Genomic DNA, 27,577 nt, shown 5'->3' with positions numbered 1-27,577 from the left:
GAGTGCAAGAGGATTTCCTTTTCTCCACAACCTCTCCAGCATTTATCATTTGTAGATTTTTTGATAATGACCATTCTGACTGGTGTGAGGTGATACTTCATTGTAGTTTTGATTTGCATTTCTCTAATGATTAGTGATGTTGAGAATCCTTTCATGTATCTGTTGGCAATCTATATATCTTCTTTGGAGGAAAGTCTACTTAGGTCTTCTGCCCATTTTTGGATTGTGTTTATTGTATTTTTGATATTGAGCTGCATGAGCTGCTTTCAAATTATGGAGATTAATCCTTTGTCAGTTGCTTCCTTTGCAAATATTTTCTACAATTCTGAGTGTTGTCTTTTCATCTTGTTTATGATTTCCTTTGCTTTGCAAAAGCTTTTAAGTTTCATTAGGTCCCATTTGTTTATTTTTGTTTTTATTTCCACTTCTCTAGGAGGTGGGTCAAAAAGCATCTTGCTGTTACTTATGTCATAGAGTGTGCTGCCTATGTTTTTCTCTCTAAGAGTGTTAGAGTGTCTGGCCTTACATTTAGGTCTTTAATCCATTTTGAGTTTATTTTTGTGTATGGTGTTAGGGAGTGTTATAATTTCATTCTTTTACATGTAGCTGTACAGTTTTCCCAGCAGCACTTATGGAAGTGGCTGTCTTTTCTCCATTGTATATTCTTGCCTCCTTTATCAAAGATAAGGTGACCATATGTGTGTGGGTTTCTCTCTAGGCTTTCTATCCAGTTCCAGTGATCTGTATTTCTGTTTTTGTGCCAGTACCGTACTGTCTTCATTACTGTAGCTTTGTAGTATAGTCTAAAGTCAGGGAGCCTGATTCCTCCAGCTCCGTTTTCCTTTCTCAAGATTGCTTTGGCTATTCGGGGTCATTTGTGTTTCCATACAAACTGTGAAATTTTTTGTTCTAGTTCTGTGAAAAAGGCCATTGGTAGTTTGATAAGGATTGCATTGAATCTGTAGATTGCTTTGAGTAATATAGTCATTTTCACAATATTAATTCTTCCAATCCAAGAACAGGGTATATCTCCAACTCTTTGTTTCATCTTTAATTTCTTTTATCAGTGTCCTATAGTTTTCTGCATACAGGTCTTTTCTCTCCTTACATAGGTTTATTCCTAGGTATTTTATTCATTTTGTTGCAATGGTGAATGGGATTGTTTCCTTAATTTCTATTTCTGATCTTTCATTGTCAGTGTATAGGAATGCAAGATATTTCTGGGCATTAATTTGGTATCCTGCTACTTTACCAAATTCATTGATTAGCTCTACTAGTTTTCTGGTAGCATCTTTAGGATTCTCTATGTATACTATCCTGTCATCTGCAAACAGTGATAAATTTACTTCTACTTTTCCAATTTGGATTCCTTTTATTTCTTTTTTGTCTCTGATTGCTCTGGCTGAAACTTTCAAAACTATGTTGAAAAATAGTCGTAAGTAGACAACCTTGTCTTGTCCCTGATCTTAGTGGAAATAGTTTCCGTTTTTCACCATTGAGAAAGATGTTGTCTGTGGGTTTGTCATATATGCCCTTTATTATGTTGTGGTAAGTTCCCTCTAACCCTCTTTCTTGAGAGTTTTTATCATAAATGGGTGTTGAATTTTGTTGAAAGCTTTTTCTCCATCTATTGAGATCATCATATGGTTTTTATCCTTCAATTTGTTAATATGGTTTACCACATTGATTGGTTTGTGTATATTGAAGAATCCTTGCATAACTGAGGTAAACCCCACTTGATCATGTTGTATGATCCTTTTAATGTGCTGCTGGATTCTGTTTGCTAGTATTTTGTTCAGGAATTTTGCATCTATGTTCATCAGTTATATGTACCTGTAGTTTTCTTTTTTTGTAACATCTTTGCCTGGTTTTGGTAACACAGTAACACAATAATAGGAGGGGACTTTAACACCCAACCTTCACCAATGGAAAGATCATCCAAAATGAAAATAAATAATGAAACCCAAGCTTTAAATTATACATTAAACAAGATGGACTTAATTGATTTTATAGGACATTCCATCCAAAAACAACAACAACTCGTAGAATGAGTTTCAGAGTGTTCCTCCCTCTGCTGTATTTTGGAAGAGTTTGAGAAGGATATGTGTTAGTTCTTCTCTAAACGTTTGAAAGAATTCACCTGTGAATCCTTCGCATTCTGAGTTTTTGTTTGTTGGACGATTTTTAATCACCATTACAATTTCAGTGCTTGTGATTGGTCTGTTCTATTTCTTCCTGGTTCAGTCATGGAAGGTTGTGCTTTTCTAAGAAATTGTCCATTTCTTCCAGGTTGTCCATTTTATTGTCATATAGCTGCTTGCAGTAGTCTCTCATGATCCTTTGTATTTCTGCAGTGTCAGTTGTTACTTCTCCTTTTTCATTTCCAATTCTGTTGATCTGAGTCTTCTCCCTTTTTTTCTTGATGAGTCTGGCTAATGGTTTATCAATATTTTTTATCTTCTCAAAGAACCAGCTTTTATTTTTATTGATTTTTGCTAATGTTTCCTTCATTTCTTCTTAGTTTATTTCTAATCTGATCTTTATTATTTCTTTCCTTTTGCTAAATCTGGTTTTTTTGTTGTTGTTGTTGCTGTTGTTCTTCTTTCTCTAATTGCTTTAGGTGTAAGGTTAGGTTGTTTATTTGAGATGTTTCTTATTTCTTGCAGTAGGATTTTATTGCTATTAACTTCCCTCTTAGAACTGCTTTTGCTGCATCCCGTAGGTATTGGGCCATCATGTTTTCATTGTCTTTTGTTTTTAGGTATTTTTTGATTTCCTCTTTGATTTCCTCAGTTGTCTCTTGGTTATTTAGTAGTGTATTTTTTAGCCTCCATGTGTTTCTATCTTTTATAGGATTTTTTTCCAATAAAATATCTAGTCTCATAGCATTGTGGTTGGAAAAGTTACTTGATACGATTTCAATTTTCTTAAATTTACCAAGGCTTGATTTGTGACCCAAGATATGATCTATCCTGGAGAATGTTCCATGAGCACTTGAGAAGAAAATGTATTCTGTTGTTTTTGGATGGAATGTCCTATAAAATCAATTAAGTCCATCTTGTTTAATGTATAATTTAAAGCTTGTGTTTCATTATTTATTTTCATTTTGGATGATCTTTCCATTGGTGAAGGTTGGGTGTTAAAGTCCCCTCCTATTATTGTGTTACTGTTGATTTCCCCTTTTGTGGCTGTTAGCATTTGACTTAGGAGTATTGAGGGGCTCCTATGTTGGGTGCATAAATATTTACAATTGTTATGTCTTCTTCTTGGATTGATCCCTTGATCATTATGTAGTGACCTTCTTTGTCTCTTGTAATAATCTTTATTTTAAAGTCTATTTTGTCTGATATGAGAATTGCTACTCCAGCTTTCTTTTGATTTCCATTTGCATGGAATATTTCTTTCCATCCCCTCATTTTCAGTCTGTATGTTTCCCGAGGTCTGAAGTGGGTCTCTTATAGACAGCATATATATGGGTCTTGTTTTTGTATCCATTCAGCCAGTCTATGTCTGTTGGTTGGAGCATTTAATCCCTTTGCACTTAAGGTCGTTATCAACATGTATGTTCCTATTACCATATTGTTAATTGTTTTGGGTTTGTTATTGTAGGTATTTTCCTTCTCGTGTCTCCTGCTTAGAGAAGTTCTTTTAGCATTTGTTTTAGGTCTGGTTTTCTGGTGCTGAATTCTCTTAGCTTTTGCTTGTCTGTGAAGGTTTTAATTTTTCCTTTGAATCTGAATGGATACTTGCTGGATTGAGTAATATTGGTTGTAGGTTTTTCCCTTTCATCACTTTAAATATGTCCTGTCACTCCCTTCTGACTTGCAGAGTTTCTGTTGGAAGATCAGCGGTTAACCTTGTGAGGAATCCCTTGTATGTTATTTGTTACTTTTCCCTTGCTGCTATTAGTATTTTTTCTTTGAATTTAATTTTTGATAATTTGATTAATATGTGTCTTGGCGTGTTTCTCCTCGGATTTATCCTGTATGGGACTCTCTGCACTTCCTGGACTTGATTGACTATCTCCTTTCCCATATTAGGGAAGTTTTCAACTATAATCTCTTCAAATATTTTCTCAGACCCTTTCTTTTTCTCTTCTTCTTCTGGGACCCCTTTAATTCTTAAGTTGGTACATTTAATTTTTTTCCCAGAGTTCTCTGAGACCGTCCTTAATTTTTTTCATTCTTTTTTCTTTTTCTGCTCTATGGTAGTAATTTCCACTATGTTACCTTCCAAGTCACGTATCTGTTTTTTCTGCCTCAGTTATTCTGCTATTGATTCCTTCTTGAGAATTTTTAATTTCATTTATTGTGTTGTTCATCATTTTTTTGTTGGCTCTTTATTTCTTCTAGGTCCTTTTTAAATGGTTCTTGTATTTACTCCATTCTATTTCCAAGATTTTGGATCATCTTTACTATCATTACTCTGAATTATTTTTCAGGTAGACTGCCTATTTCCTCTTCATTTGTTTGGTCTGGGCATTTGTTTGGTCTGGGCATTTGTTTTTCTTTTTTGTGGTATGTGGGCCTCTCACTGTTGTGACCTCTCCCGTTACGGAGCACAGGCTCTGGACACGCAGGCCCAGTGGCCTTAGCTCACAGGCCTAGCCACTCCGTGGCATGTGGGATCCTCCCAGACCGGGGCACAAACCCATGTCCCCTGCATCAGCAGGCAGACTCTCAACCACTGCGCCACCAGGGAAGCCCTTGGTCTGGGTGATTCTTATCTTGTTCCTTCATCTGCTGTGTATTTCTCTGTCTTCTCATTTTCTTTAACTTACTGTGTTTGGGGTCTCCTTTTTGCCAGCTGCACGTTCGTAGTTCCCATTGTTTTTGGTGTTTGCTCTCATTAGGTAAGTTTGGTTCAGTGGCTTTTGTAGTCTTCCTGGTGGAGGGGACTGGTGTCTGTGTTCTGGTGGATGAGGCTGGATCGTGTCTTTCTGGTGGGCAGGACCACGTCCGGTGGTGTGTTTTGGGATGTCCGTGAACTTATTATGATTTTAGGAAGCTTGTCTGATAATGGGTGGTGTTGTGTTCCTGTCTTGCTAGTTGTTTGGCATGGGGTGTCCAGCCCTGGAGCTTGCCAGTTGTCGAGTGGAGCTGGGTCTTAAAGTTGAGACCAAGATCTCTGGGAAAGCTCTCGCTGATTGATATTATGTGGGGCCAGGAGGTCTCTGGTGGTCCAGTGTCCTGAACTTGGCTCTCTCACCTCAGAGGCTGAGTCCTGACACCCGGCAAGAGCACCAAGACCCTGTCAGCCACACGGCTGGAGTGCCTTCAGAGTTGGAAAAGCTGACTTGTAGTGGCTATCCTTCTTTGCTGCACATTAGAATCACCTGCTTCTTCCTTGTTTTGCCCCAAAGGCAATGTTCTACAGAGAAAAACAGTAGCCCTGAAAATGGTCACAGCTCTGAGATGGCTTTTTCTTTCTTTGTGCTTAGTCGAGTTTCACTTGCTCATGGGGGCCATGTGCAGAGGCCTCGCACCCGGCTCTTCTGACCAGAGTTCTTAGTGCAGAATGGCTGCTGCCGGCACCTCAGTTCAGGTGGGCCATATGCAGAAGTCGGGCAAAGGACACTGCATCCAAGATGACAGCCAGGGGCTCTGTGCAGAGAGACTGCACATGACAGAGCAATCCAACATGGCAACCCTCAGTATAGTATTAACCCTGCCTTATGTTGTAGTAGGAAGTATTCTCATTTTACTCAGTTCTAACTGTTTTCTGGTTTGCATTATGTTTTATTTTATCCAAGAGCTATTTAGAATTTGCCAACACATAAGTTTTCTTCCTCTCTTTCTTTTCATTTTATGATCAGAGATCATAGCCTCTATGTTATGTATTATTAGCCAATAACTGTGTTTTAGATTTTCTCTACCTTGACTAGTTTTCTCTCTTTTTAGTATAGTTATTTCTAAGAACATTGTCTTAAATTTCCCAATTATGATAGTAAATTGGTACATTTCTCTTGCTCAAGATCTGCCATTAGAATAAAGTCTAAAAACCTTGCAAGGCTCTGCCTTGGCTTGCCACCACTTTCCTCTCCAGCCTTATCTCTGCCACTCTGTCTCACACTGTACACTGAAAACATTAAACTCTTTCAATTTCCAAAGCATAACATGTTCTCACCTGCCTCTAAAGCTGTATTCAGCAAGTATCCATCCCCTCCCCTGTCACCTGGTTTAGAGTTCTTCTCTGTTTAGTGACCTCCTAAAAGCCCCTACATCTGAGGAAAGGGTCCTGGTCATAATACTTATTCCCTCCTTCAAAGTATTTTGGCATTGTGTTTTAGTTCCCTTCTCTGTTTTTTTCCCGAAGGTAAGTCCACCTTGTACACTGTTGTGCCACAGAATATAGCACAACATCTAATACAAAGGAGATTCTCTACAAAGACATACACATTAAATGAATTAAATTGTGACACTGGAATCAGCAGATAACCACAGAGGCCCAGAGATATAATTTTTCATTTTTACAATAACCACATTTTTTGGCAAAAAAACAAAGGTATTTTCTTTTAGGCAAAAGAAATATTTTCTCAAAATGTAGGACTTTGATTACAGTACAGCATCTATGGCATCAGCAAGATGATAGCCACCAAATCCAGAAAGACATAAGAGAAGGAATATTTTCACCTCTGAAGCTGTACTTCTCCTGAGTATTGTTTGAGCTCTTTTACATTTTTAAGGTTCTCACCTTTGCTGCTCATTTGAAAGAAAAAATACATAATTCTAAGACTGAGAGTGTATTTTCTGCCTTTTCCCACGAGATTGAAAACACTTTCCTGTTGGCAGTTTTCTCAAAGCTAATGCTTTCTTTTATGTATATATTAAAAATTGACAAACACCTTTCTGTACAGTGTTTCATCTCTATAACAGCCTGAGCCTTGAAAAAGGCTAAGGCCCTAATTGTATAATATTAGAACACCCAAAAAAAGACGACAAGACATCTCATTCCTGACCTCAGCTCGTCAGTTTATTGTATATCATCTTCCTTTTAATTCAGGAACTACTCAGAGACTGTTTTCCATGTGTCTTATTTCAGTCATTCTCAGTAATTTACTGCCATAATTTATAATCATATAGAGCCCTATAGGTTAATTACAGAATCTTCTGTGTACAAAATGTGTTTTCTTTTCATTTGTTTCAGTGATACAGCCTTCATTTCATTTAGCATTCTCTAATTTTTCTACTATAGAAATGGTAAGTAGACTGGCTCAGGGTGACCTATCCATAATTTTATAGGCCTATTTCTCAACCCTTACCTAATTCTTTCCAAGCTTGTGAAATTAGTTCTCATATCTTTTGTATTACACTGCAGCTTCCCTGACCCTAAATTGTATTGCTGTTGATGGAAAAAAAATCTAACATTTTGCATTTACAAAAATATTCTAACCTTTTGTGTAAAGAATACATTTCCATGAAATTTAGCTTGGTAGGAAATGTGCATACTTTATAATTATGCCACTGAACACATACATAAGTATATAATCATTGTTTTCCTATAAAATTATAATTATATTCTTATTAAGTGGAGTCTGGCTACAAAAAATATCTTTGTTATTAGTAGTAGATAAATACATTCTTACAATAGTTGAAAATAAGTGCTTTAATGGCAACTCTTCTCTGAAAAAAAAAGAAATCTTAATACAGGCACTACTCATATAGAACTAGTTTTCATAACATAAATTGTTATCACAATTATGTGGTTAATTTCTTAGGAAGCATTGTTTGAGTAATGCAGGCCACTAGTATTTATATTTCAATATGGAACTTGAGATCAATGTGGAAGTTGAGATAATATCCATCAAGTAGTAAAAAAAAATACAGTACAAGTGAAATTACTTTTTTGAGTTTTATTTTTTTTTATTGTAGCAACAGGTGATAATGGATTTTTAATCATTATAGTTTTAACAATAGGAAAAGAGAGGCCATTTCTTTTCAAATAAAGCTAGATGCAAATACTGAATTTGCATAGTGATATTTAGACTTTATAACTTTCTTTTCAGGCTATTAAAGATAAAAGCAAATCCCTTAGTTGTTAAAATTCTTCCATTGTAAAGTAACATTGTTACTGTGAGACTGAATCTAGAAACTAATCACCACCACCATTTATTTTTTCATTAAATAGAGGAACAAGATGTTTCTTAGAAAAGCAACTCACAGTACTAGCTGTACTTCTGTTGTAAGGTCTAGTAATTGGAACTACAGTCTCTGGAATTAGATTGACTGGTCTTTAAATCAAAGCTACATTACATGCAAGCTATGCAGGCTCAGGCAAATTACTCGACCTTCCTAAACTTGACATTCACCTGTGAAATAGACATAATAATCTATATCTCATAGAGTTGTGGTATTCAATGAACTGAGTATAATATCTAGCATATAGGTATAAAAGAAATCTTAGTTATGACATCTATTACAAAATTAGAAAATTGCAATTTTGAATGCAGTTTCACTTATCAAAAATGTCTAATCATCATTTAACCACAGTACTGTGGATAAAAAGTCAGCTTTAACTTCCAATAAAATTTAAAATATGCACTTTATAATTTTTTAGCTGTTGTTTCTTTCCTGTCTTTCAATCTTCTCTTTTTCTTAAAATAATTGGCAACTTAAAGGTCTCCACTGATGCTACTGTGATATACCATGTTAATAGACAGAAGGAAAAGCATTACTAGTAAAAATCCAAGTGTTGTGGACACCCTGCAGAATATGGCTTGACTTCCCCACACATACCCAAAATTTGGTTCAGATGTTGAGACTGATGATACCACACCTGTACCAAGAAGGTATGACATATAATGAAGTTTTCTGGAAAGAGCAAGGCAAGCTTCTCAAGCAGGTCTTAAAGTGTCTTGGGAGAACAGGGAAAGTAGACTGGCTTGGCTTTTATTGTGTTTAGTGAATGGGATTGGGTGAGGGGTCCCATACATATTATTTGAACTTCCCACCAGGCTCTAAAAAAGGGAGCATTAGGCTTTCTTATCTGCTTTGACAGATATGAAGCAAAGGGGAAAGGATAACAGTGGGGCTTCAAATACTCAACAATAAAATATCAAAAGTGGACTCAATCTATTACAACAAGAATGGTAGACTCTAATTTTGCAGGGAAAAAACATCTAATAAAATTTTCTCAATTTTATGCCAGAATTTCCTTTCCTATATTAAAATCTATATTGCTATATTAAAATCCAATTTTTTAAATTTAGAACAAAAATGTGTATATGTGGCTAATGTAAGTTTGATTTGTCATTTATGGAATTCTATGAGGTGTGCATATTTCTCAAATGCTCTGCCATTTAAACAAGATTGAGAGTCATTGAATGAAGTAAACTGTTAAACAGATTCCTCCTAATTTATCGATTCAGTCACTTATTAAGATTAAGACAAAGCAAAATTTGAGGAAGTGCTGAGAAGAGCATGGAACTCAATCTAAATAAGAGTGGAGTTTTTAAAAAGCAGTATCTTGATTCATTTTCCTGAAAGGACAAGACTTGGGGATCAGTGTAGGTGGACTAAAGAAGCCAGGCCAGAGAATTCTCTTTCTGTGTGTATTGAAACATGGAAAGAATCTGGACCAAGTTAGAGCTCCACATGCCCAAATGTTGGATAGAATGACTCGAGAAATCCAAGCATTCATGCTATTCTGCCCCAGCAGGCACAGGCTACACATGGAGATGGAAGCTGGCACATTTCAGCAGTCTTAAGGGCTTTTGTTGGTTATGAGGAGATTGCTAGATTATGATGACACTTTAAAGAGAATTAGCCCTACAGACCAGAAGAATGCAATGGAGCCTGAAAATTTTAGGTTTGCAATTTAACAGAAACTCATGAATGGATTTATAAGAAAATAAGGGAAAGTTATAAAGGTTTCCTAGCTTTATATAATTTGGCATAGAATAGTTTCTCTGAGTTATAACTTTGGATATAATTCTATTTTGATATTTTGAAAGATTGTATCTTCCAGCATTCTAATTTTACTTTTTTTTCTTTTTTTTTTTTTGAAGAGTTCTAGTAAAGTTTACAAAACAAACTGTGTAGGAATGGTTCGTGAATAAAATTGGAGTCAGGCAAAAAACTAATGACTGGTTAGCCAAGCCTGAAATAATTGTTTTTCTCTGTGCCAGTGGTTTGATCTAAGCTATCTGGTTATTCTAAAAATAGTGTGACATTATAATAGTCTATGGCATCTATTTTGAATCCAGGAGCTGTTAAGAAATGAACCCTATGTGCATGCCCTTCTGTTCTCCATTTGAGCCTATAATCCTTCACTAACCAGAGGAGTGAAGGTTTTGGTATGAAGGCAGACTTCATATCTTTGAAGAAGGGATGATGGGGGATGTCAAAGGAAAAGGAGCAAAAGATTGAATCATCCAGAAAGCAATTTTAACCAATGGATGAGCATCATCACCAGAGAAGAATAAGCTGCTGGAGAGACGTGAAGTCTATCTCATCATCATGGGTGCTTACAAATAGATTAAATAAATATCATGGATTAAAAGAGGGAATAAGAAGAGAGCCAACATAAGCAGCAGTGGCCATGGAAACAAGGTGTAATTTCTGTAATATATCTTGGCCCATTTGAAATTGAGAAGTTTGAACAAGATTCTGTCCATATTCTAAGCCAGCATTTCTATTTTGTTTGGAGTACTATTATTGCTTTTCTTGAGCATGATCATCTATATTTATCCTCTTTAATTCTCTTTGTGCTATAATATCTGATGCTTCAGATATGCCTAATATCTTGGAACCAATTCCAGGAGTTTGAGCCCAAAGACAAGAAGAAAACGTAACAACTAGACTACCTCCTTACATTGGATACAATATTAATCTCATGTTGCATTCTGAATTGGCTTTGAATTTCTGAATTGCTTCTCTGAAGCCCTGAATAGGTTGGTAGGTGATTAATGAGCTAGAAATGCATTGGCTTCACCTTAAAGAATATCTCACACTATAAGGAAAGAAATTGGGGCTTAACATATAAAACTCAATATTTATATTCGGAAAAAAGAGAACTGAGAGTTGAGGAGAAAGAAAGAACTCAGTCAAAACAAGAAAGAGAAAGAGGCAATTAACAGGGCACAGTACTTTGGTACTAAAATTTACCAAGGGATGAAGAAAACCAAGTGACAAGTCAAAATGCCTTGTGGATTTTTTCTGCATGGAATTAAAGGCATGTCATTGCAGGGTGGGAGAAGGTCAGAGGAAGAGGTTTCTGATGCAAAGGTCAAGTGTACTGATTAAAATAAGAAGATACCACTTGTAAAACTTTAAAAAAATCATACCTAGAATAGCCTGGAGTAAGGGGGAAATGGCAGTTGGTGTTCTGCTTGTATACAGTTGTGTGACATTTTGCCAAAAATATTCAATGATTTTAAAATGTACATATCCCTTGAACCAGTAATTCTACTTCTAGGAAGTGTTCCTGGGGAAATTCTGATAAATAGCAAAAAAGATTTATCTACCAGAATGATCACCATAACACTATTCATAATAGTGAAAAATTAGATACAACATAAATGCTGAGTGATAAGTGATTGGTTCAATAAATTATGACACAACTATGCACAATTATGGCACATAATTTATTGGCATATCCATAAAGTGGACTCCTATGGAACAATTAAAAATTATACTGGAGGAAATGATTGAATCATATAAAAATATTCCAGATAACAAATTAAAGTTGAGTTATAGTACAAAATAAATAGAATTATCTAATTTTTATTTATGAAAAGTAATTCTCACACTTAAAATAGATAAAAATAAAACTTTAAGGAATTATTTCTGGAAAGTGGGATTACAGGTGTGCTGTGGTTTTTTTTTTTCATTTTTCTTCTCCTTGTATTAGTATAATTCATATAATGCTACAGTAGTTATGTGAGCTTTACCAGCACAAAACTTCTTTTTTTAATTAACATTATTTAAAAGTTGAAGAAGGACAGTACTGTGTGATTCCACTTATATGAGATATCTAAAATAGTCTTAGAAGCAGAAAGTAGAATGGTGTTACCAGGGACTAGGGCAGGGGGAAGGGAAAGAAGTGTTGCTATTCATCAGCTATTAAGTCTCAGTTATGCAAGATGAAAAGGTTCTAGAGATCTACTAGACAACATTATGCTTATAGTTAAAAATACTGTACTGCACACTTAAAATTTTGTTAAAAGTGTAGATCTCATGTTATCTGTTCTTATCATACACACACACACAAAAGTTATTAGGAAGACTTATGCTTCTAGCAAAGATAATCTAAGAAGGAACAAGTTTATTCCCCTGACTGCAACAACTAAAAGTAAATAAAAGTAGGTAATATAATATATGGAACAACAGCTCTCAAGATACTAGACATCAGATAATTAAAAAAAAAAAAGTGAGCCCCACAGTTCCTGATTACTAAAGAAGACAGTTTCTAGGTGCAGAGGGACAAGCCAGGCAAAGCACAGTGGACATCCAGTGCTGAGGAAATGGATCTGAGAGTCCAGAGATAAGGCATGTAGAGTTCAGGAGATTACTACTAGAGAGGAGAAAGCTGCATGGAGAATACCTAGGATCTTCAGAGTATTCATTCCCTTGGAGAGTTCAGCTGAGCACTGCTCAGCCCATGCATGTAAAGACACTACACAGGCCTGGAAAATGGCCACACAAAAGGATTAGAAGAAGTAATCCTGATGCTCACTCAAGGGTGGAAATAGTGCCTGTTCTCACAAGTAGAGTGAAAAACCTCTTAATTCCTGGAGAACTAGCAAAAGTTCTCAGAAATGTTTTGCCAATTGGTGGGGAAAATTTCAGACTAGACTGTTACTCTGATCCTGTCTAATAAAACTTAAAAGCAAGATCCAAAAGGATCAAATTATTTCCTAATAACTTAAATGGGTCCCAGAAGAAAGCTTAAGAGTATGGTTATAAGAATACAAAAAATATTTGTCACCCAACTGGTAAAATTCGTCACGTTAGGCATGTAATTAAAAATGGTCATGCATACAAACACACAGGAAAATATGACCAATAATGAGGAGAAAAATCAAAACTGACCCTAAAATAAAACAGATGATACAACTAGAGGGGAAAAGAAGTTAGCCTAATGCTATTCCATGTGTTCAAAAAGCTAGAGGAGAGAACATGATAAGTGGAGACGTGGCAAATAAAAAAGGAATTAAACTTCCAGAAGTGAAAACTACAATATCCAGAATGAAAAATTAACCTGATAGGAGTAACATCAGCTTATGCATAGCAGAAGAATATGTTCATTAACTAGAAAACAGAGAAGAGAAATTATATAAAATAAAACACCAAGAGGATAAAGACTGAAAATGAACAGAACAACAGCAAGCTAAGGGAAAACTGCAAGCAACCTAATACACATGCAATTAGAGTCCCCAAAAGACAGTAGAGAAAAGGACAAACAAACATATTTGAAGAAATAATGGCTAGTATGTTCTAAATTTGATGAAAAAATATAAATCAATATATGAAAGAAGCTCAACAAATGCCAAGCACAAGAAACATAAAGAAAACTAACGCACATCAAAGTCAAGATATTTAAAACTAATAATAAAGTCATCCATGGAAAAAAGACACATCACCTATACCTTCAAACAATTTTTTAACTATATTATAGGAGCTTATAACATGTATCACAGTAAAACATTGCCACAACAGCATAAAGGTCTGGAAAGAAGAAATGTAAGTAAATGGTTGAAAGGCTCTTATAATAAAGTTGAAATGACATAAGATCACCTGTAGATGGACTGTGATAAGTTAAAGAAACCACTAAAATTACACACACGCACACACACTCACAGACAAGTATTGTAGCTAATCAGCCAAAATCGGTAATTAATAACATCATAAAAAATATTAGACTAATCTTAAGGAAAACAAAGAGAGGGAAGAGGGAACAAAGAGCAGACAGGACAAATATAAAACAAATATCAGTATGATAGATGTAAACTCAACCATATCAAAAATCTCATAAGTGTTCTCACCACACACACACAAAAATGTAACTGTGAGGTGATGGATCAGTTAATTAATGTAATAGTTATTTCACAATGTATATGTATATTAAGTCATGTTTTACATCATGATTGACAGTTTTTATTTGTCAATTATATCTCAGTATAGCTGGAAAAAATTTTTAAACCACATCTATACACAAAAGGTATGAACACACCAATTATAAGACATGATGTATCAAAATGTATGAAAAGAAAATATCCAATTATATGCTATCTATAAGAAAATACATTTTTAAATGTAAAGACAGTTGAGCTAAAAGTAAAAAGATGCAAAAAAGATATGACATGCTAACAATTTTTTTAAGCTGGAGCTGCTATATTAATATCACAGGAGGTTGGTCTTAGGCAAAAGAATGTTAACAGGCCTTAAGAAGGTCAATTGAAAATGATAAAAGGGTCAGTTCATCTACAGGACATAACAACCTTCTAAACATTTATGCATCTAATAAGAGAGCTTCAAAGTACATAAAATAAAAACTAATAAGATTCCAAGGAGAAATAGACAAATCCACTACTGTGATCTTGGGTTAGGCAAAGATTTCTTAGATATAAAACTAAAAACATAATACATAAAAGAAAAAAGATAAGACTTTATCAAAATTAAGGACTTCTGTCTTTTGAAAGACAATATCAGGAGAATGAAAAGAGAATCTACAATCTGGGAGACAATTTTCAAATCATGTATCTGATAAAGGACTTGTATTCTGAATGTATAAAGAATTCTCAAAACTCAATAATAAACTAAACAGCCCAATTTTTTTAAAATGGGTAAAATATTTAAACAACTACTTTAAAGATATTGATGGCATATATGCACACTTAAAACACATTCAACATCATTAGTCACTAGGGAAATGCAAATTAAAACCTTAGCTCAATACTTCTACACACCTATTAAAATGTCTAAGATTACAAAAAACTGAAACTGACCATGGCAAGTGATAAAAAAGACATAGAAGTGGAGCTCTCGTACACTGTGGATGGTTATGTTAAATGGTTAGTGGTTCAAACACTTGGGAAAACAGTTTGATAATTTCTTAAAATGTTAAACACACAACCACTATATGATTCATTCCATTCCTAAGTATTTAATAAAAATGAGAAAATATGTTCACATAAAGACATATTCACAAGTATTAAATCAACTTTCTTTGTAATAGCTGCAAAACTGGAAATAACTGAAATATCCATCAACAAGTGAATGGGTAAACAAACTGTGGGATGCATGAATACAACTCACCAATAAAAAGGAAAGAACTAATGATACAAATGATACACATAACTGATATGAAATAATCCTAAAATAATTATGCTCAATGGGGAAATAAAGATAGAAAAAGCACACATATTGTAAGATTCCATTTATATAAAATTCTAGAAAATACAAACCAATCTAGAGTGATAGTAATCAGATCAGTGATTACGTGGAGATGTGAAAGGATTAGAGATGGGATGGATGGATTACAAAGTGATACAAGGAAACTTTAGGATGATGGATACATTCATTGTCTTGATTGTAACTTTTACATGGGTATATAGACATCGAAACATTTCATATGGTGCACATTTTTCTATGTTACTTGTTATATATTTCAATGAAGTTAAAATGTCACTGGACACTAATTTCTCTTAAAATAATCTCATTAATCTAACCAGTCCAGATGCAGCAAGTATCTAATAAAAATGTCCTGACAACTAATATATTTATTGAACAAATATTTACTGAAGAAAGTAAGTGCATGCCAGATATGAATTTGTAAATCCAAATAGGAATTAGTCCTTGCCCTCAGGTCATTCCCAATCTTCTGACAGAGGTCAAATGTAGACATACAAAGTATTTTGATCATTTTTACAGAAGAGGCTCAGGCACCGAGAGGAGGGAGTAGAGAGAACCCTGAGGCAGCCAGGAAAGGCTTCCCTGACGATGAGACGCTTGAGCATCCTGATCTTGAAGGTGAGGATGAATTTGCCAGAAAGATGGGAACCATATGAACTAAAGCACAGAATCACAAATAAACATGACACAGTGAGAGAGAGAGACCATGAGGAGAGATGAAATCAGAGGGGTAAAAATAGGCCAGATGAGAAGAGCTTTTGTATGTTGGGCTAAAAGAGTAAGATTTTAACTAGATGGCTATAGGAAGGTGTTTAAGGATTTTAAGGGGAAGAGAATGAAATTATCAAACTTTTATTTTAGAAAAATAACTTTGAGTTGCCATATGATCCAGCAATCTCACTCCTGTGCATATATCTGGACAAAGCTATGATTCAAAAAGATACATGCACTCCTATGTTCATAGCAGCTTTATTTACAGTAGCCAAGACATGGAAACAACCTAAATTCACATTGACAGATGAATGGATAAAGAAGAGGTGGTGTGTGTGTGTGTGTGTGTGTGTGTATACACACACAACGGAACACTACTCAGCCATAAAAAAGAATGAAATAATGTTATTTGCAACAACATGGATGCACCTAGAGATTATCATGTTAAGTGAAGTAAGTCAGACAGAGACAAATACTATATGATATCACTTATATGTGGAATCTAAACTATGACACAAATGAACTTACTTACAAAACAGAAACAGACTCACAGACATAGAGAGCAAACTTGTGCTTGCCAAGAGGAAGGAGTTTGGGAGAGGGATGGAGTGGGAATTTGGAATTAGCAGATGCAAACTATTATATGTATGTACTGTATATCTGAATCACTTTGCTGTACACCAGAAATGAACACAACATTGTAAATCAACTACACTTAAATAAAATATTTTTTTAAAACAGTCACTTTGGAATCAGTGTGGAGAGCAGTAGGGAAGAAAATAAGACTGGATGGAATATGAGTGGGTGGAGAAAATTACTGAAGTCTAAGCAAGAAATGATGAATACTTCAACCAAGGTGAGAACATGGAGAAAGAGTTTGGATTCATCAACATTTTAGGAGTAGAGTCTATAGATAGGGGTCCCCAACCCTCCAGGCAACGGACCAGTACTGGTCCATGGCCTGTTAGGAACTGGGCTGCACAGCAGGAGGTGAGTGGTGGTTGAGCGAGTGAAGCTTCATCTGTGTTTACAGCCACTCCCAATTGCTCCCATTACTGCCTGAGCTCCGCCTCCTTTCAGATCAGTGGCGGCATTAGATTCTCATAGAAGCTCGAACCCTACTGTGAACTGCCCATGTGAGGGATCTAGGTTGCATGCTCCTTATGAGAATCTAATGCCTGATGATCTGAGGTGGAGCTGAGGCACTGGGAAGCATCTGTAAATACAGATTAGCATTAGCATAGAGGTCTGACTGCACAGAGACCATAATAAATCAATTGCTTGCAGACTCATATCAAAACCCTATCAGTAGAACAGGATAGAAAGCCCAGAGATAAACCCAAGCACATATGGTCACCTTATTTTTGATAAAGGAGGGAAGAATATACAATAGAGAAAAGACAGCCTCTTCAATAAATGGAGCTGGGAAAACTGGACAGATACATGTAAAAGAATGAAATTAGAACACTCTCTAACACCATACACAAAAATAAAGTAAAAATGGATTAAAGACCTAAATTTAAGGCCAGACACTATCAAACTCTTAGAGGGAAACATAGGCAGCACACTCTATGACATAAATCACAGCAAGATCCCTTTTGACCCACATCCTAGAGAAATGGAAATAAATAGGACCTAATGAAACTTAAAAGCTTTTGCACAGCAAAGGAAACCATAAACAAGATGAAAAGACAACCCTCAGAATGGGAGAAAATATTTGCAAATGAAGCAATGGACAAAGGATTAATCTCCAAAACTTACAAGCAACACATGAAGCTCAATATTAAAAAAATAAACAACCCAATCCAAAAATGGGCAGAAGACCTAAATAGACATTTCTCCAAAGAAGATAAACAGATTGCCAACAAACACATGAAAGGATGCTCAACGTCACTAATCAATAGAAAAATGAAAATCAAAACTACAATCAGGTGTCACCTCACACTAGTTAGAATGGCCATCATCAAAAATTCTACCACAATAAATGCTGGAGAGGATGTGGAGAAAAGGGAACCCTCTTTCACTGTTGGTGGGAATGTAAATTGATACAGCCACTATGGAGAACATTATGAAGGTTCCTTAAAAAAGTAAAAATAGAACTTCCATATGACCCAGTAATCCCATTACTGGGCATATACCCTGAGAAAACCATAATTCAAAAAGAGTCATGTACCAAAATGTTCATTGCAGCTCTGTTTACAATAGCCAGGACATGGAAGCAAGCTAAGTGTCCATCAACAGATGAATTGATAAAGAAGATGTGGCACATATATACAATGGAATATTACTCAGCCATAAAAAGAATGAAATTGAGTTATTTGTAGTGAAGTTGATGGACCTAGAGACTGTCATATAGAGTGAAGTAAGTCAGAAAAAGAAAAATAAATATCATATGCTAACACATATATTTTCAATCTAAAACAAAAAAAAAAATGGTTCTGAAGAACCTAGGGCCAGGACAAGAATAAAGATGCAGACATAGAGAATGAACTTGAGGACACGGGGCGGGGGATCAGTAAGGTAGGACGAAGTGAGAGAGTGGCATGGACATATATACACTACCAAATGTAAAATAGCTAGCTAGTGGGAAGCAGCCATATAGCACAGGGAGATCAGCTCGGTGCTTTGTGACCACCTAGAGGAGTGGGATAGGGAGGGTGGGAGGGAGAAGCAAGAAGGAGGGGATATGGGAACATATGTATATGTATAGCTGATTCACTTTGTTATAAAGCAGAAACTAACACACTATTGTAAAGCAATTGTACTCCAATGAAGGTGTTAAAAAAAATAAAACCACATCAGTGAGTGGCAAGTGACAATTAAGCTGCATCTGGTGACAGGCTTTAGAGTGGCAATTGAATTGTACTTCAATTGTACAGCTACATCCGGTGGCAAGCTATAAGTCAGAATCCGACTCTTATTTTAGTCCGTAAGTGGCCTGCCCATTATTTGATTTACCACTTTCGTCTGTGCCTCTTTCCCACACTATGCACTTGTCTCAGTCACAGTTTTGATAAGCCCACAAGCTAACCTTAGCCAAAATGAGTCAAAAACAAATGTCGCTGGAGAGCTTCTTTGAAAAGTGGGAAAGACCCAACGAGGAGACAGCAGAAGACTCTAAGACTGCCAACAAAAAGAAAGCTGCATTTAAAAGAAAATACCAAGAGTCCTACTTAAATTACAGGTTTATTGCAATAGGTGATTCACATTCTCCAAGCCTGCTTTGAATAATATGTGGTGACTGGCTATCCAATGAAGCCATGAAACCTTCAAAACTGCTTCGTCACATGGAGATCAAGCATCCTGCATTAAAAGACAAGACTTTGGAGTTTTTCAAAAGAAAAAAACATGAGCACGAAGAACAGAAGCAATTATTGAAGGCTAGCACTTCATCAAATGTGTCTGCACTGAGAGCATCATTCTTAGTGGCTAACCACATTGCTAAAGCTAAGAAGCCCTTTACTATTGGTGAAGAGTTGATCCTGCCTGCTGCTAAGGACATTTGTTGTGAACTTTTAGGAGAGGCTGCAGTTCAAAAGGTGGCACGTATTCCTCTTTCAGCTAGCACCATAACTAGATGAACTGAAGAAATAGCAGAGGATAATGAGGCACAATTGTTAGGTTTAATGAGTCACGTTGGTATGCAACCAGGTTGACAAGTCTACCGATGTTGACAATAAGGCAACAATGCTTGTTTTGTGCAATATATTTTTCAGGAGGATGTGCATGAGGATATGTTATGTGCACTTTGGTTGCCAACGAACACTGCAGCTGCAGAACTATTCAAGTCTTTGACTACATATCAGGAAAACTGAATTGGTCATTTTGTGTCAGGGTATGCACAGATGGAGCCATGACTGGACGGCTTTCTGGTTTCACTACTCGGGTCAAAGAGGTCGCTTCTGAATGTGAGTCTATGCACTGTGTCATCCATAGAGAAATGTTGGCTAGCTGAAAAATGTCACCTGAGCTTAATAACGTTTTGTGGGATGTAATTAAAATTATCAACCACATTAAAGTGCATGCCTTTAACTCACCTCTGTTCGCACAGCTCTGTGCGGAGATGGACACAGAGCACACACATCGTCTCTTATTCACAGAAGTGAGATGGCTTTCTAAAGGTAGATTACTGGCCAGAGTTTTTTGAGTTTTGAGTCGCTCCAGAGATTTCTTTTAGAAAACAGTCACCACTGGCAGCACATTTCAGTGACACAGAATGGGTCGCAAAACTTGCTTCCTTGTGTGACATATTCAACCTGCTCAATAAACTTAATCTGTCACTTCAGAGGAGAATGACAACAGTGTTCAAGTCGGCAGATAAAGTGGCTTCATTCAAAGGCAAACTGGAATTATGGGGGCGACAAGTGAACATTGGGATTTTTGACATGTTTCAAACATTAGCAGAGATTTTGAAAGAAACTGAACGAGGGCCTTCTTTCTCCCAGCTGGTGCATGATCACCTATCTCAGCTTTCAAAAGAGTTTGAGCATTACTTCCCAACCAGAAAAGACCCCCAAACTAGGAAGGAATGGATCCGTGACCCATTTGTGAATAAGCCAGGTGAATCGACTTTGTCCATGCTAGAAGAGGATCAACCTCTTGAGATCTCAAATGACGGTGGCCTTAAAAGTATGTTTGAGACAACTTCAAATCTCCATATGTTCTGGATTAAGGTCAAGGTGAAATATCCTGAGATTGCCACAAAAGCACAGAACAGCCTGCTTCCATTTCCAACATCCTATCTTTGTGAAGCAGTGTTTTCGACAGTGACAGCAACCAAAACAAAATTATGGAGTAGACCAGACATAAGCAACACTTCGGCTGTCACTGTCTCCCATCAACCCCAGATGGGACTATCTAGCTGCAGGAAAACAAGCTCAGGGCTCCCACTGATTCTGCATTATGGTAGGTTGTATAATTATTTCATTATATATTACAGTGTGATAATAATAGAAATAAAGTGCACAATAAATGTAATGTGCTTGAATCATCCCAAAACCATCCCCCTTGCCTGCTCCATGGAAAAATTGTCTTCCACGAAACTGGTCTCTGGTACCAAAAAGGTTAGGGACCACTGCCATAGATAATCAGACACTGTTAGTGGAGGAAATGAAAGATGCTTTGTTACAAGTTCCCACCTGATTTGGACCATCAATGATGATGCCTTTAATTTAATTAGGGAAGTGAGAACAAATAGCAGGTTCCAAGGGAAAGAAAATGAGTTCAGTTTTGGAAATGTTGAATCTGATGTGTTTTGGTGATATCTACATATTGGACATATTTCAGTAAGCAAGATTTTATATATATCTTAGAGCTCCTAGAACTCTGTGAAACTCTTATGTGCCATGTTAGAAAGTTAACTTACTCCTATGGAAAACATTTGTATTCTAGTAAAATAAATAATAGTAACCATTTATTGAGCACTTCATGATAATTATTAGGCTCATCATTTTACAAACATCATGCTCTGTAATCCTCCTGGCAAATCTATGTTAGTGTCTTATACTTGCATGACTTACAAGGAAAGGGAGCCTTAGAGAGGTTATGTAAGCTGTCCCCAAACACTTTGTGGTGTAGTTAGGTTTCAATAAGCCAATGCTCTTAACGACTATACAAAATTTGAACACTATATTTTGAAGGTCTTCTTAGAAAGGTAGAGTGCAGCCGTTTCCCTAACTTACCAGTACAGATAGCCTCTAATGGGCCTATGAGTAAAAATAATTCTGAGAAAAAGCCTCTTGTCTTCAGAAATTATAGGAAAACAAAGGGAATAGTAATCATAAGATGAATCCAATGTCCATGTCTGAGTCACCAGAAGGCAATCACTTTTCTCCAAGTCCTCTCATTTAGCCATATTTTCTACTTTAAATTCTCTGATTTGATCTGACCATTTTGCCTGGCTGATTTCACATCTAAATCCAACCTTTTGTTCTTCACTGAATTGTGGACTCATGGAAAGTAATGACTCAGCAATTCAGCACTTTTACAAGAGAACTGAGACAGAACAATAGCCCTAGGTCTGTGTCTCATGAGCTGTATGAACTTAGGCAAGTCACTTAATCTCTCTGAGCATCAGTTATTTCATAATCTAATGGAAATGATGTATCCAAGATATCTACTTCAGCAGAATCTACTTAGAAAATATATATTAAAATACATCAAAAACTATGAAGCACTATAGAATTGTAAGAAAGCACCATAAACTTTTGTTTGTTTGTTTCTTCCTCTATATTGTCTTGGTGACCTTCTTTGTATAGTTTTCAAGGACAGACACAAGACTCAAAATTATCTGGCGCAAATTATTCTCTAAATGTTGTTTTTCCTTGAAAAGACTCTGATAAATTGCCTGTATTTTGCAAAACAAATACTGTTTTCTTTTATCTACTAAATTGCATAGCTTCCATCTTTCAAAGTATTGCTCAAAATCCAGTTATCAGTCTGTCTTCTAAGTTAACTTTCTTGCATAAAAATGAATCTGATACATTGCCCCATAAAACACAAACACTGGCATATTTCTCTGTATACTTTATTACTATTTTGGTAATAAAATGTAATGTTAAGTTCTTAAACTCCTCAGTTAGAGACCTGGGTTCAGATAACAGCTCCATTTATTACTGATGTAACTTTGGTCAAATGACATCACTCTAAGCCTCCATTCCTTTTTCTGTAGAATGGAGCTAATAATAACACTTAACTCATAATATCCTGAAGATGAAATAAGATATGTAACATAAGACAATTATGGTACCTTCCATAAATGAGAGTTCAATAAATATCAGTCAGGTAGCATTATTCATTAATATCATTGGTGTTACCAAGTCCAGGCTCATACTGCTTACCACATGACATGCCAGTAAATCTAGAGAGGTAGTGTTGGGGCAAGGAATAGTGACTTTATTCGGAAAGCCAGCAGACTGAGAAGGTGGAAGACTAGTGTCCCAAAGAATCACCTTACCTGAGTTAGAATTCAGGTTTCTTTTATACTAAAAGGGGAGGGGGTGTGGCTAGTGGTTGCAAGCTCCTTGGTGCAGGAATCCCTTGTTCTTGCAACTGTCCACTGAGGACTGGTCACAATGTTCCTGTAAACCTCCAACAAGACAAATGTTATTCTCTCCATATGATAGGAAAATTGTTATACCTTTAAAGGTCAGAGCCTTGAGAATAGGCTATTCGTGTATATTTCAGGCTCTAGGCAACATTCTTTTACAGAAGTGCAGAGCCAGCATGACTAAGCACAGACAGCAGATCACAAAGGTTAGAGCTAAAAGAATAGATCCAATATGGAGTTAGGATTGTTCTCTGTTACACTGGTATGCACTTTACATGTATAGAGCAAAATTCTAGCACAACTACATGTTTCTATTTGTTTTTTTAATCTTTCTTTTCTTTTCTTTCTCACATCATCTTTATATTCTGTAACCTTATATCATCTCTCAGTGATAATATCTTCTTGTTGTTATATTAATTTTTCTGTTAGTAATTGAGCTTCCAACCAAAAAACAATGGGAAGTATGCTGTAATCAATTCAGACTATTTTTTAAATGGAACTCACTAGAAAGTACCGTTGTGCATCATACATCCATTAATATAGAGATACCATGTCTGTTTGGCCTTCCCAATATTTCTGAAATGGCTGGTAATGATCTCTAGGTCATTTTTAGTTGATGTTCTTACGTTCCTTCAATTTACATGACCAGATCATGCTTCCTTATGTTCTTCTAATTTGTTGTAGAAATATTTGGTGAATGTTTTAGAAGTTTTAGTAAATTTTATGGAATTGTGCCCTTGCAATTATGTAGCTATATTCCTATAATCATTGTATAATGTGATCTTTTATACCTCATTTTTCCATAGTCTTGTCTCTTTCTTCAATAATGTGGTCTACTTTGTTACCACTTTCTCCCTCAGCCTTGCATGCACAGAAATTTTATTTGGTCAGCATATTAATAGTGGATCTCCTTCTCAGGATCGGATTCACCTCTACCAGGCTCATGAGAACTAATCTATAAACTGGAATAATTATTTACTAATTTCCAAGGAAACTGTAACTACCACATAGATCAGGATGCTGGCATTAACATGGTCATCACATTCTCTGACACACACTGTATATAGGAAAAAGAAAATCAGATTCCATGGAGAAATTTTTTTCACAATAATTTCATGTACTGAACAGACATGCAGTTTCACGAAGAGAACATTTTCTTCCTCCGCAGACTTACATGGGCAACACAGCGGTCAAAACTGGTCCAACAAGAAAGAGATCATAGGAGTGGAAGTTAGAGAAATCAAGTGATTAATAGGACCAGAGGAAAGGTCTTATCAATGGGACTTGAGTTTCTGAGTCTAATGACTAAGGTTTCCTCTGCCATGGCTAGTGCTTTAATGAGCCCAGCTGAAGAATTCTCTCTCTCTCCTTCCTTAGCTGGTGAATATATTCTTTCATCAGCTTATGATTATATTCTTTCTTTAATTGTATTAAAATATCCAACTCAGGTTATAATTGTCTCCTTATGGCAATTTTGCATTTTTCTACTCTGGTCTGACACTTACTGATTTTATTTTTTAAATCCATAAATAGTCTTACTTCCTTCATGTGAATTCCTGGGGAAAATCTCATTTAAATTTTCCTAAAATTTCCAAACTCATAAGAGTTTAAGCTAAGAATATTAGCCATCTCACAGGATATTTTTTCCATAAGAAAAATATTACATACACACACCTACAAATGTTTTGGCATATAAACAATAACTTGAAAACTGAACTGTAAAAGAAATCCACTTTGGTTTGGGAACATTTCTCTAAGAATATTCAGACCTCTCTCCTTGATTCATTCTACTCCTAGGGAATCAGCCTGACTTATGTGATTGGTAATTTTTGAAAGAATAACCACTTAGGCTTACTCAATACAGCATTATGTTTTATCCTTTTGGGAGCAAACTTACTTCCATGTCTAAGATTTTGGTCCAGCTATCTAGGGATGTGGGGATGGGGTATGTCTCATGCTAGGGTTTGGTATTAGAGAGCCCACTGCACTAATAGATTCTGAGTCCTGCCCTCTAACCTGGCTGTGATGGATGTATTGTTTTATCTTTATTCACTTCTCATTTCTCAACTTGCTCACGAATGGGGTGGGAGATTGTTATGCAGTCTGCTAGTCCCATCTCTTGGAAATCCTACATGGAATGCATCATTAATTATTATTAGTCTTAATCCACACATTTATGAAATTTGGGTGACTTAGCAGCAAACTTTGGATCAACAATTTACTCTTCAGCCAAGAAAAGATACTAAATTATTTGTTTAAAAATGTTTTCTAGGCCATGGCACACATTTTTTCTAAAATGAAGCAGTCCAAATCTTTCCTCATGCCATTTTAAGCACTGATATGCTTCTGAGACCACACAGGTCTGAAAGGATGTGCTTTCCCTTCCCAAAGATACTCTTAACCCAGATGCTATAATTAATTCTTTGGGGGCAACCAATGTAGTAGGCAATGACTCCTGGGACCATTTTCACTTATACCACCAGCTTTTGTGTGAAAGGTGAGATGTGTCTAGCTCCAAGTTTCAATTACTCCTACCTTTTCTCTAGGTGCTCACATTAGGTCGTGTGACTGGTAGCAAAATCTTTTCAGGACCCTCGTGCACCATTGCAGATAAAGTACAACAGAATTCTCTTCTTTTTAATGAGAAGGCTTTTCCAAACTTGACAAAACAGAACTGTCTGACCACTTGATTTGAGTCTTTATGAAGTAAATTTATTCCCAGTCAATCCCTTCTGTTCACAGGCAGATTTAGCTTTTCATTAAGATTTGTTAGGATAGTGTTATTCAGTATTTGCTGAGTCTCTCAGTAAGATACTGAATTTATTGGCTACCTTTTCATCTTCTTTCAAGGCTGTTCAGCTTCAGCAAACAAATTTTAAAAAGTCATTTTTCCACTGAGAGAGCGACGTTGACTCCTTGTTAGAATTCTGATTACAAGGTACACCTTATACATGTAAATTTCAGAAGTAGATACAGTTGCCAAAATCTCTCTTTCTCATTTAATTTGATTAAAGCATTATCTACTAATTCCTCCTCCTCAGATCTCTTTGACATTCAGAGAGCTACCACAAAACTGGTCAAGTGGTTGCAAAAATGCTTTGAGCGGCAGCCTCATCAAAAGGGCATACCGATGAAAATAATCGCTGACTATTCTTCTCTAAAACATTCTGTAAAGTGTGGGAAGAATTTGACAATTGATCATAGACCTAGACTTCCACATGTCAATGAAGACCCTTGTTTACTGTTGAACTCAATCAGTCATGTAATCACCTATTTAACTTCCTAAAGTTAAATAAACTATTATATTATTCCCAAGTACTCAAACATCCTTTATAACACTTTTTTTTTTCTGCCTTTATAACACTTTTTTTTTTCTGCTTAGAATCAAACTACAAAGGATGTGGTTAAAATAACTTTTCTCCACAATGCTCCCCAGCTATAAAGGCAGTTTGCATGAGGGAAACACAGTTTTAACATGCTCTGTATTCATCCAGCAACCTCTCCTGTATCCCAGTGCCTAATCATGGCATCCTTTGAGTCCTGTTCATTCGGGGGTTGGGCTACGAGGATAAAGACTGGAGCTCAGAAAGTTGCAGATCACTGAGCTTCCACTTCAAGGCCCCAGACGTCCCTTAATTATCATCAGTTAAAAATCTCTTGATATCCTCTGTTAGTGGAACTTGGGGAAATCATCAGTCTAAAAAGCACCAGGAAAGTAAGCTATCATGTGCAATATTGTTGTAACTTCAGACTGACCTTTATAATAGAGCAAGTACATCCTGTGTGGTGGTAAACCTTGAGACTAAACAAGTGAAGGAACTCTTTAGGGCAGGAGGACAACATAAACTTCAGCTGGAGGTGACGTCAGTGATAGATAAGCTCTCAAAATGCTTTCTCCTACAGGACAGCGTTCCCTCTGTATCACCTAGGTTGATCCTAGGACAGTTGTTTTTTTGTTGTTTTTTTTGTTTTGTTTTGTTTTGTTTTACTCAGGAATCTACTTCTTTCAGACTCTTTGAAATCTTCGAGATAACAATGTCAGCAGCAGATGAGATGAAGATTTACAGCTGGTGTCAGTAGCATATTAATAATGCCTTTGCACTCTGTCATGTCTTATGAGTTTCCACAGTGGTTCCACATAAATTTTGACTGAAGACATAAAAGGATGGAGTAGTCTCTTTGGGGATACAGGAGATAAGGCCCTTAAAGTTAGACAGAGAAGGGAGGGAAAGGAAAAAAGGATGGGGCCCTACAGTAGTCATTATAGCCTCTTAGTGGTTAGGATTCTAAGAAGCTTAATCTAAAAGAATGCACATTACACAGTGTCATCTAAAGCAGGTTTGACTCAACAGCAGCATGTTGACATTTTGGACTGGATAATTCTTTGTTGCGTGGCGTTGTCCTGTGCACTGTAGGATTTTAAGAATCATCCCTAGCCTCCACCATTAGATGTCAGTAAAACCCA

Source organism: Mesoplodon mirus (assembly GCF_964341445.2).
Source record: "Mesoplodon mirus genome assembly, chromosome: 17".
Taxonomy (NCBI): Eukaryota; Metazoa; Chordata; class Mammalia; order Artiodactyla; family Ziphiidae; genus Mesoplodon; species Mesoplodon mirus.
The sequence above is the reverse complement of the archived record's forward strand: the minus strand, read 5'-3'. Positions refer to the sequence as shown.